The sequence below is a fragment of the Echiichthys vipera genome, assembly GCF_963691815.1.
Source record: "Echiichthys vipera genome assembly, chromosome: 15".
Taxonomy (NCBI): Eukaryota; Metazoa; Chordata; class Actinopteri; order Perciformes; family Trachinidae; genus Echiichthys; species Echiichthys vipera.
Window position 1 is genome coordinate 19,523,173 of NC_139840.1, and position 9,035 is coordinate 19,532,207.

General features: G+C 40.4%; 1 protein-coding gene across 1 annotated transcript in view; it reads right to left on the bottom strand.

The window, feature by feature from the left end:
- Window positions 1–7,113, bottom strand: part of gng12a (guanine nucleotide binding protein (G protein), gamma 12a) — a 32,601-nt gene extending 25,488 nt beyond the window's left edge. The window contains exon 1 of the mRNA XM_083928979.1: window positions 6,817–7,113. The gene's annotated coding sequence lies outside the window, so the exon portion shown is untranslated. The remainder of the gene's footprint in view (window positions 1–6,816) is intronic.
- Window positions 7,114–9,035: the final 1,922 nt, after the last annotated feature.

Sequence of the window (9,035 nt, forward strand, 5' to 3'; positions counted from 1 at the left end):
AGAAAGCCTCAAGATTGCGTTGTTTCTAATTCCTATCATAATCTGTTGTTTGCACATGTAAGTTCTCTATTGTGTAGATTCACTCTTAAACACCCAATAAATAATCTTCTGAAAGTGTGTTTTCCTTCTGGAGAGGCATTTCTGATTTCTATGTCAGCTCATAACATGCTCTCACAGGCCCACTGCGCTTGGTAGGCAACAGCAAGTCAAACCTACTGCAACATACCATCATGAGTTACTGCTTGAATATTCTTTTTCATCCCAAAAGCCAGTGAACGCATCACAACGAATGAAGAACTGAATTTGAAGCTGAAAGCCTCTTCTCAGCATGTGAAAGATAAAAAGGAGCTCAGTGTTTCTTCTGGACCAGTTCAGATCTGTTTCTTAAATCCGCCCTGAGTGATCAGATCAGCTCTAAGTTCGGACGCGTTGAGATCGGACCACATTCAGAGGTGGTCTGGGCCCCATTGAAGGACCACCTACTCAGCGGTAACACCTGGCCCACACTAAAAGATTTTTCAGATCTTAACAGATATTAAAAACGTGAGAGAGCCCACACATTAGGACCAAGCCCCCACCACAGCGACTTCCTGGTTGATCCAATAAGGAAGTGCCAAAAACTGCAGTTCTAGGGGCAGGTTTCATAATAGAGCAGTTTCTCATTGACCCCCATGTTAAAAAGGCCGATTTCACATTATAATTAAACCTTTTTAAGGCCTGGTACGAAAACCAATTCTGCTCTGTATGTTTAGATCATATCTCCATGACAACACTGAGCGGGTGAATTGTTTTGAACCAGGCTAGTTTTTATTTTATTGGAGGTTAAAGTTTATGAATAATTAGGGGCGTGGTCTCTTGAGTGACAGCTAGCCGCTGGCCCTCACTTCTCCCCGGAGGTATACATTAGCCAGATGGACGTATCTCCCTCCCCCAAACATCACATACATGCCCTTTTTTGGTAAGAGGAAATGGGGTGGAGTCAAAGTCTGACAAGATGGCGACCCCGTAGGTGAGAACAATTGGATCAAGCTGAGAGAACGGACCTCGACGGAGACAACTGTAATGACACAGCTTACAGTTTTGTGCGTGGAGAGCAACAGTTTGACCACAACAGCACACCAAACATCGATTCATTCATCAACAACCAGAGTCTGAACTCTCAAAAATGGAAATCTTGCGCGATTAGACATGACTTAAACATTTTCTCCACAGAGTTAGTGTAAACTAACTAGTTGTCAGTTCTGTCTGATTTCAGGCAAAGTTCTTGCACTACTTGTACGGAACATTCATGAAGAAAAAAAAGATTACAATATGGATGAAAGTCGGTTTGAACACAGTCTGTACATGTTACAGGTGAGTAAAAATGATCACAAACATCACAGTTGGTGAGTATATAACGATGTGCTGCAAGATGCAAAGTCAATAACGGCTAATCAACAATAATAATAATAATAATAATAATAATAATAATAATAATATGGCAGTATTTTGTAAGTATGGTATCATTCTTTCACAACAGGATATTTGATATTTTGATATATTTATAACGTATATATTGAATATATTTACGATCAGAGGATGTAAAAACACTCTAAACAAACCTCACAACAGGAAAATCTGAGAAGATAATCTTTAGAACTTGAGCCTAAAAAAAGCCTAAAATGTGAGGATTTGCTGGGGTTTTTTTCTTTGATAATATTGATAGTAGAATATGTTTGGCTTTGGGCTGCTGGTTTAGACAAAATAAGATGTTTTCAAAGATGTAAATTTGAGCTAATTAAGAAAAAAATACTAAAATTCAAATTATTTGACGCCAATGATTTCTATCCTGATCCACAGTATATTGACTTGACGATAAAACCATGAAAACTGAACGGGACCTTTAAGATGAGCTCTGTACCTGCGAGGAGGGATAAAAGCATCCCACAGTGGATTATTAGTGCCTCTTGTTCAGGAGGAGACGCCTGTTCTACCTTTCTGTCTGTCACAGTCTCCTCCGCTCACAAAGCTTCAGTGCAAAGGCAGAGGGGGAGCAGAGAGAAACCCAGAGCCATGACGACGAATCACGAACAAAAACTCTTGACACATTTACAGGAATGAGGGGAAATTAGGTCTGTTACTCTACCTTTCTTACCTATCTGAGATGGTTGCTATGACAACACTTCCTGCTTGGCTTTGCGATGTGTCTGAGTTTGATGTTAACCTGATTAGTACATGAGCACTAACAGCGCCTTACTTCCTGAAGCCAGCAGTGAAACATCTAACAACTACGCTGACCTTTGTGCTGCAAAATTTAATTCCCCTACAGTTTCTAATTAATGCAAATTAGAACAGACAAAAAATAAACAATATCTATGAGTTTTTCAGTTGAGAGAGTAGATATGTTAATGAGCTGGTTTTATTTTAACGTCAGTAAGTTATTCTGCTGCCAAACCAACAGATGGGTGTGACTCACTGTATATCCGCAATGTCACCACCACTCCTCTCAGTACATCTGCTCCTGGGTAGGGTGGCATTCAAGCAAACCACCGTAGGCTCGGCCTTGTGACTACAAACACGCACAATGCAGGACATGCACAGACACACCAAAAGCGAGGTGTGTAGTTCTGTTCATCAGTGATGATAATAATAATAATAATAATAATAGCAGTTTTTGGCTAACCCAGCAAATTAAAGACCTGATAAATCAAGGTGCCGAATCACACAGGTGCAAAAAAATCCTAAAGAATAACCCAGTGTTGCCATGATGCAACCCCTAATCATTGACAATGATCCAGTGCAACCATAGAAGTGAAAGGGATAGCTAGCCCTGTAATGAGGCCTTCACATGATCAGCTTTTTGCGCTGGGCTCGCTGCGAGGTTGGGTGCAGAGACCCAGTAAACGGCTAAATCAACGTTAGTATTGTAACAACAGTCAGCTGCCTATGCACAAACCTGATGTGACTGCTTATAAACCTCCGAGCATTACGTTTCCTTCCGCGATCGTGATACGACTTTAATGTTACGTTAAATAGTGCGGGAAACTCGGACGAACAATACGTTTTTCCTCAATCTTTCTAACCGGTTGCCTAGGAAACATAAACGTCACACTCAAAGCTTTTATCTTATTGGTTGCGCTTTTGAAAAGTAAGTGGCAACGAGGTCAAAGTTCAGAGAGGCAAATCTGAGCGGTGCGCTCCGCTACCTTGGGCGCTGCCGCCTGCTCCATAGGAAATTAATCGAACGGGGGTCTTGACACATTTATACCGTCTCACAGGATGTGGTCATATTGCCGACCCCTACTGTCAAGTAACGAGGTGTACAACAAATGTACATCACCTGAAATTACCAAGACATTCACCAGAGGGGCGTAGCACAGAGACTGGGTAATCTCCTGAGTGAGTCCATGTGTGAATGCGGCCGCTTATTCTCTGGTGTAACTATGGAGTTGAATGCATCTTGATGACGTATATATCATGCGTCGGCCAACAGTGGTGCTAAACAAACCTCCGATGGTGAAGAAGAAAGGTGATTTAAACAAAGACACCAAAATTATCAGAAAAACTCAAAGAACGGCAAGAGACTCTGTTGTTTGTGAGAAAATTAAGCTCTGTTAGCAATGTGTAATCCACATCAAAATGGCCTAACCCCGGTTAAGGGAATGATCGGACTATTGAAGTTCCCCTATTATACATGAGAGGGGGTTGAATGGGAGAATGACGGAGTAACTCTCTAACGCTCCATTGTTGTTGGTTGTTTTCGGCACCATTGCTTCCTGGTTTATTCTATTTTCGGGGTCAAAAGCCACTGTGGGGACCATGCGCAGATGAGAAACCAAATAATAATCAGAGAACGCGGTTTACATATGCGAATAATCGGGGAACTGAAGAAGTTCTCTTGGTCTGTTAATCGGGGTAAGAGAACTCCGGACTATGCCCTTAACGTGAATATAATCGGGTTTTTAAACTGCAGGTAGACGCACTGACGGAGAATCTCCGGTTGTGCGCTGCATTTGTGAAAGAGAAACTCTGGATTATGTCCGGCCCTGATTCTCCTGGAGGCTCGTATGTAAAAACGTCTAATTTTTCTTGTTCTTTGATCATGGACATACATTCTCACTGAAATAAATATTAAGGTATTTAATAAGGCCTTATAACTTAAGAGCATTATTTAGCTCCTTCCCGACCAGCTAGAATGACATGTTTGGACCCAATAGATGCCTACGGTTATTTAGTGTCATATAATCCCATACTTTAACCTAACAGAGAGCATCAAAAGGAGCAAACTACAGACTCTTAAAGACAGTAATGTCGTCGCCAGTCCTGCAGGTTTCAAAGGGTTAATTTTTTTTCTACACGTCCAAGGTCACATCTCCAAACAAATTATTTTTGACCGACAAACAGTCCAAGGTATTCAGTTTACTATGGATGATAAAACAAAGAAAAAATGAAAATATTCCCATTTAAAAACCAGAGAATATTTGGCATTTGTGCTTGAAGAATTACTAAAAAGATTTATTGATTATCAAATAAATGGTAATTTATTCCTGATCGAATAATTGACGGTTTCAGCTTTTAACATGTTAGGAAACTTTAAAACGGCAGGTTCATCAAAACACTGACATTGAAAAGTAACAAAGTTAAATTAATATCGGATTAAGTTAAGGACTGCAACTAACAATTATTTGTATTTATTTTAATTAATCTAGGCTATTTCAATTTAAAATGTCAGAAACATGTGAAAAATGCATGTTATAATTTAGAGCATTGTCTTCAAATATCCTGTTTGTTTTATCCAACAACAGATCAGATATAAAGTTTACCATGATATATGACAAAAAGGTTTCTTTTGACAGAGTGGAACTAACAAATGGTTGGATGTTTGCTTCATAAATTACTCCAGTGATTAATCAAAATAGTTGTTAATGAACTAATGTGACTAATAGACTATATGCTTCAGTTTTAAACAGATTTAAACAACACCCAGCAAAAAACATACACGACAGACACACTCATTGAAACACTGATATTTCTGAGTGTGAAAGTACTCTCTGATGCGGTACAAACACACACTTAAGTTCTGTGTGTGTCAAGAAAATATGTGAATGTCTCAGCCCAGTAAGGAAGTGGTGAGTTCACTCAAAAGACACACACACTCAAAAGACACACACACACACTCACTCACACACACTCACACACACACACACTGAAAGACCTGCGGGGAATCCACAGGCAGCACTATGAGGAAACAGATCCCGGACTGACAAGAGGTTCAGACGGTGGCCATCGCTGCGTCTTCCTCCTTCTCCAAACTGTCAAAAAGTCGCCTGCAGAGCTGCCGATCAAGTCGGGCAGCATTCTGTGTCAGAGGAGACGCATGCCACTTCCAGAGCAGCCTGTTGGTTACCAGCGTGGGTTACGGCTGCGTGTGCTACTTCCCACATGATCCCAACAGATCATGCATTGTTCAACAAGTTAAACTCATATGGAGACAGATGAAGGAGACTAAAATCCATCCTCTCCTCGATCTCCAACTGTACAGGGGAGGTTTTTAAAAAAAAAAAAAAATCTAATCCTTGCATTAAGCAAAACACTGTTGCCATCTCAACAACCCCCTCCTCCCGCTCCTAATCAATTTACATGCATCACACGTCACGTTAAATCCTGCCAGCAATCCTACTCACACAGCTCCAAATGCAGCCAATGCCTCCAAAGCTGGTAGAGAGTTTAAATACCGGAGTGTTTCAGGGTCACAAAGATCACATTTTTACCTTTACGCTAAACCGTAAACACACATCTCACTACGTATTATTTGAGGAACTGTGCCGTGCTGTTGTATACATTCAAATGAGGGAAGGAAATGAAAAATTCTTGTGAAGGTACACATTTTGTCAATACACATGTTTAGTTCAGGGGGATTGCACCAAGTCAGCTGCTCCTGAGCATCATCATCATCTTCTTTTTAATATAAAACAATAGCATTTCCCTGCTTTTACCACAGATACCTGACACAGAAACACAAATGTGTCAAATACAAGTAATGCAGGGTGTACCAGAAGGTGCTTGCATGAGAAAGACTTCCTCTTCACTCGCGTCCGTCAAGGGTGTTCACTCCTTCACAATAATGTTGTCACACCAAAAACCAAACCCAGCGTAAAAAAAGGCAGGAAGTGTGTGACCATCATCGGCTTCCAGTGTGTGGTGTGACCATGTTGATGGGCGTTGAGAGAGGAGGCTTTGAAGGTGGTGAATGGGGTACTAATGAGTTGGCCTTATCAATGGCCGGTCTGTATTCTGGCCTCCTAATGGTCAGGGGCGGGGGGGGGGCTGCTGATGCTTCATGTAAGCATCCACTTCCCTGTGTGTGGGGGCCTCCACTTGACACTAGGTCCATAATCTAATTGGTTCACTACACTGGCAATGTTGCAAGGCTACCTGTTGCATAATCTAATGTTAACTAAGGAAGTGGCTGGGTTAAAAATGCTTTTTAAGATACATTTGTCAAAATAAGTCATTATGTAGCCAACAGTAGGTGGGGCCTGTGGGAATAATCAGGGCAGAAGGCCCAGACAGCACTGAGCAAACATGGAGCTCCAGCTTTTATCACCTGTTGAATACTATAACCATGAAGCAATGAGGCTGGTGTTCAAAGATAAGGAGAATTAAACCATGTTAGTATTCATTCGCGCTGTTGTAGCATAATCGGATGAAGGCTGTGAAAGCTGGCAGCAGTGACAGTGAATATGTGTCGAGGTAAAGAGCAGATTGAGACCCAACTGTTGCTTCAGAGTAAAAGCTCAGATATGTTAAGGTGGCAGGTTATGGACACAGTCTTACCTGGCCGAGGGGAATGCACAGTCAGGGTCTAGCCGTGTCTCCTTTCACTGAAGCCAACACTGTATCCGTCAACAGACTGGGAGGAGACCTTTCCCTCTGCCGTGTCACAAGTACTGTGTTTACACCATAGACTGTGGAAAACCAGCTCTACATTGGCGACTTCAACGCTGCCGTTTTCTTACCGCTTCCACTTTTTCTCCCCCGCTGACGGTCGGTGTTAGTATTTAAACTCGTTTACTTTTTCTTCTCTTCCCAGCACGACCAGTCTCTCCCCCCTCTCTACTCCTCTCCTTTCCCTTTTTTCCTCCGCGACGAGAACAGCCGAGTGCGGTCGGGAGGAGGCGGAACCAACCGAAACACGGGCGGATGTCCGAGAGCGTCAAGCCAACTGCCGTTTATATACTAACGTCCGGGTGAGATTTTCAAAATAAAACATCCGTTAAGCGTTTATAGAGCTTTGTTAAAGTTTTTAAAAAGTACAGCAGGGGTCTTCAACGTTTTTTAGCTGAAAGAGAGACAAAGCAGGGACACCCTACTACAAATATTATTTTAAATTGTATTACGTATTAAATCGGGCCTAACAGAGCCCTTTTTTTTGTGCTTTGTCTTCTCGCAGGTCTCTGCTGATCGTGGTGGTGCCTGCTGCCGTGGTCCTGCATGGCGCTTCCTGCTGCTATTATGATCTACAACCTTAGCTGTGCTTGTTTCTACTATTCTGCTGTATTAACCCCATAACATATAAGTCATATTCACATTACTATAGATATTATTATAGTTACTGGAAGTGTGTCTGTCTCTGTCTTTGTGTCTGTCTTTGTGTCTCTCTGTCCATCTGTCCATCTGTGTGTCTTTTCTCTCTTTCTCTCTCCTTTTCTTCCTCCCCAACCGGTGCAGACAGATGTCCGTCCTCCACAGAGCTGGGTCTGTCTGACGTTACTGCCTCTTATAGGAAGGTTTTCGCTGCCACCGTACTCTATGGGGGAATTGTTGGGTCTCTGTAAATCATAATTAAGTCATAGAGTGTGGTCTATACCTACTCTGTAAAGTGTCCTGAGATAACTTTTGTTATGATTTGGCACTATAAATAAAACTGAATTGAATTGAATTAAATTTTTAATTGAAATCCATTGTTAGGCAACAGCCGTCAGTGTTCCTACACCTTTTCCAAGGTCAAATTTAAGCACTTTTTAATGTCAATTTTCAAGGTTTCCAGCACCTTACAGCTGTGGTAAAGTACATATAACATATACAAATACATACATATTGCAAATGATTATTTAACCTTTTTTTTTAATCACACAAGAGAGATGGTATTACCCTAACAATAACAATAACAACTAAAATTGTCTTATAAAACCAGTAGGATAATACATTTAATTTAATTTCTCTTCTTTAGCGATTTGTTGTTAAAGAAATGTGGATAAAATTTCAAGAAGTTTCAAGCACTTCATCCAAAATTCAAGCCCTTTTAAAACCTTGAAAACACAATATTAAAATTCAAGCATTTTCAAGGATTTTAAGCACCTGTATGAACACTGAGCCTTGGTCCTTGTTAACTTCCTGTCAGCTGATGTCATTCACGTTCACTGTAACAGGAATCAAACTTGTGTTTACAACTTTGAAAAAGTCTACAGGCTGAACACGGCTTTTTACGGTGCGTACAATACTAAGATATTACAATGATCATTATTAACATATTCACATATTTATACATTATATTTTAATGTTAAACATTAAATCAATGAATCCTTAAACTTGTATCTGTGCATGGCTACATTAGTGGCTACCTCGTCTATAAGCCAGTAAGCCTATCATCAAGGTTGTGTAAATGTTTTTATTTATCACAAATGTATCTTTGCTAATGATACCTTGAATGTATATTTTCAGACATTTTTGAGAAAAAAAAGTTTGAAAGATTATCAGACAATTTGGCAGACCCCTTGAGGACCTCTCTGAAGTAGAGGATCTACTGAAAACAATCTTTCTTTAAATTAGTGAAATTAAGTTTTAAAAGTTTTTAATTAACATGCCCGTGTTTGCATTTCTATGACAATATGATCCGTAGAGGTAAACTGATATTAGTTTTTCCATGGCTGATGCAGATTTTTAGAGAGTTGGGCCGATATATAATGCTGATATCATGTTGTTGTTTTTTTGCGTCAGATAAAATACAACAATTTAATAATAATAACAAATGACACACAAAGTTGCTGAACTTA